Source organism: Gracilinanus agilis, chromosome 1 (genome assembly GCF_016433145.1).
Source record: "Gracilinanus agilis isolate LMUSP501 chromosome 1, AgileGrace, whole genome shotgun sequence".
NCBI classification, from domain to species: domain Eukaryota; kingdom Metazoa; phylum Chordata; class Mammalia; order Didelphimorphia; family Didelphidae; genus Gracilinanus; species Gracilinanus agilis.
Window position 1 is genome coordinate 679,760,621 of NC_058130.1, and position 3,112 is coordinate 679,763,732.

At 46.2% G+C, this 3,112-nt stretch overlaps 1 protein-coding gene across 2 annotated transcripts in view; it reads right to left on the reverse strand.

Moving 5' to 3' along the window:
- The window catches only part of CYRIB (CYFIP related Rac1 interactor B), a 120,307-nt gene extending 119,896 nt beyond the window's left edge, over positions 1-411 (reverse strand). For both annotated transcript variants that reach the window (XM_044669189.1, XM_044669175.1), the window contains exon 1: positions 204-411. The gene's annotated coding sequence lies outside the window, so the exon portion shown is untranslated. The remainder of the gene's footprint in view (positions 1-203) is intronic.
- Between the last annotated feature and the right edge of the window lie 2,701 nt (positions 412-3,112).

The window sequence follows — 3,112 nt, forward strand, 5'->3', positions numbered from 1 at the left end:
AGGGGGCGGCGCCGACAGGGGAGGGAGGAAGAAGAGGGGGGTTGGGGAGGGCAGGCGGCGTGCGCTCGCTGGGCAGCGGTGAGGAAGGCGCTAGGGGCTGGAGGGGGTGAGTAGAGCAGGCGGCGGGGCGGAGAGTTGGGGGTGCTGCAGGGCAGGGGGGAGGGGAAAGCGGAAAAAAAATCCCGTCACGAAAAGAAACTCACCCGCAGCCCGAGAGCCTCCCGGGCTCGGCTTTGCCCCGCTCCTCTCGCCTCCCCCCCGGAGCGGCAGCAGCAGAGGAGGAGGAGGTGGTGGCGACTCCTCTGCGGCGCTAGGGGGAGCCCCGGGCCGGAAGCGGGGGAAGCGGCGACCGCCCGCACCGGGAGCCCTCCGCACCTGCCCCAGTGGCGGAGCCGCGACGAGATAGGCAGCGGCGGCGAAGGCGGAGGCGGCGGCAACGACTGCTACGACTGGAGAGGGCAAGTGACCCGGATGTACAGGGGAAGGGGGAGGGAAGGGGGAATGCCAGGAAGTGAGGGCGCCGAGGACCTGTCCGGCCGTGCGCATGCGCCGCGCCCCACAAGGTAAATTGTCCGCCTGCTTCTTCTCCGCCTCCCTTCCTCTCCCCTCCCCTCTAGAAAAGGGGCGGGGCGGGGCGATTGCCGGAGACAGGTGGTCGGGCTGAGCAAGCGCTAGGCTAGAGAGGAGAGGCCAGCACTGAGTAGGGAAGGAGGGTCCTCCCTCAGCTTCCTCGGTCCCCCCTCCTCTTCTTAAAGGAGCAGCAGGGTAACACACTCCCACCCAAGTGAAGGGGAAAAGTTTCACGCATCCTCCACTCCCTCCCTCTCAGGACACAGGCCTCCAAACTGGGCATCTGCTCTGGTGCATGCACCTTACATAAGAAAGAGAGCTCCAGAAGGTCAGGGACTTTGTTCCGGCCTTTTTTGTGTGTAGCCTGGCACACACTAGGTATTTAATAAACGCTCTTTTTTTTAACTCTTACCTTCCATCTTAGAATCAGTACTGTGTATTGGTTCCAAAGTAGAAGACTGGTACGGGCCAGTTGATTGGTGTTAAGTGACTTGCCCAGGGAGGTCTTACTTGAACTCAGGACCTTCAGGCTCCTGACCTGGCTCTCTTTCCACTGCTTTTTGACGGACACTTCTTGGCACAATTCAACTTGAATATTTAAGTGCTAAGTGCATGCAGAGCATATGCAATTAATAAACAAGCATTTAAGTACCCAGTATATGCCAGGCACTTTGTGATAAGAATTGAAGATAAAAATTTTTGAAATGAAACGGGCCCTGCATTCAAGGAGTTTGCATTCCAAGGGAAACACATGTATTATATATAAGCATATACAAAATGAATATAAACTCATGGAGAAGAGCATGGGCTGCATGCAGTATGGGCCCAAGAAAGGTTTCACATGAAATAATAATTTGTTCAGTCATGTCCTACTATTTGTGTCACTTCGGAATGATAACTCATCCTTAAACAATACATTATAACTAAGTGGCACAGTGGATAGAGTGCTAGGCCTGGTGACAGGAAGACTCATCTTCCTGAGATAAAATCTGGCCTCACACACTTAACTAACTGTGTGACCCTGGGCAAGTCACTTCACCTTGTTTGCCTCAGTTTCCTCCTTTATAAAAAGAGCTGAAGAAGGAAATGGCAAACCATTTCAGTATCTTTGCCAAGAAAACCCCAAACAGGTTCAGAAAGAGTCAGACAACTGAACCACAACAAAAGATGTTAAGTTTTGCAAAGTGATTTGATGTTATTTCATTTGTTCCTTCAGTCTATTCTGTAGAAAGTCCTTGAGCTGAATTTTGAGTGGAACAAGGGACTTGAAAGTACAGAAAAAAAGTTTGAATTTCTGCCCTCATGAAGCTTTCAGTCTATCAAAGGATTTGATAATGTACACAACTAGATAACCAAAGAATATAAAGGAATACAATTCCATAGGACTCACAAAGAAAACATGGTACTCAAATCCTGATAGAGAGAATTCAGTGCTGGATGTAAATTATCTTTTTGGTCATGACCAATGTGGGAATTTGTTTGGTTTTATTATACATATTTATTACAGAGATTTTGTTTCTCTTGCTTTCTCACTGTGGGAAGGAGGTAGAAGTAGAGAATAAAGATTTTCTGGAAAATAAAATTGAATTTTTTTAAAGTACATCAGAGAGCTATTACCACATGAAGTCCAAGAGGGAAACATCACTATCAATTTGAGTAAAGTAGAAAAGATTTCACAGAGGACAGAGCATTTAAGTCAGTTTTTAAAATATGAGTTAAAGGGGGACAGCTGGGTAAGAGAGCCAGGCCTAGGATCTGGTCTCAGACACTTCCTATGTGACCCTGGACAAGTCACTTAACTCTCATTGCCTAGCCCTTACTGCTCTTCTGCCTTGGAGCCAATACAGAGTATTGATTCTAGGACAGAAGGGAAGGTTTTTTTTTTAAATAAAAATAAAAAATACATATATATAATATGAGTTAAAAATTCAGTAGGCATAGAGGATGATGGAAAAATCCAAGGCATTTGAGCAAAATCTCAAGGCAGGAAAGGGTGAGGTGTCTGGAGCATATGTTAAGTAGAAAAAAATAGCCTGAAATACCACAGGAGACTTGAATGGGAGAAGAGTAGGGCTAGATGGTGGAGAGCCTTGAGTGCCAGGCAAAGAAATTTGAACCTTATTGTATGTATAATACAAACCTACTGAAGGATTCTGAGCAGAGGAATAAACATAACCAGATTTATACACAGGAGAATTTATGAAGTGGCATTAAAAAGAGTTTGGAGGAGGAAGAGAATGGAATTCCCAGGTAAGGAAAGACAATAAAATGTCTTCTTTATTTTCTATAGAGGAGGAGTTTTTTGTTTGTTTGTTTCCCAATCTCTCAGCCCAGAAAATAGAGACTATAATCATGATGTATTAATTAATCTTAAAGCATCCTCTATTCTGGAACATAGTAGATCCTTAATAAATGTTTCTGACTTCACTTTCTACTCCAGCTCACTTTATGAGGTATGATCCCCTTTCTCCGAAATCCATCAGAAAGGGCAGCCTAATCAGCTGATTGAAAGATAGAAGCACTACTATCTCCCCTCTTTAAT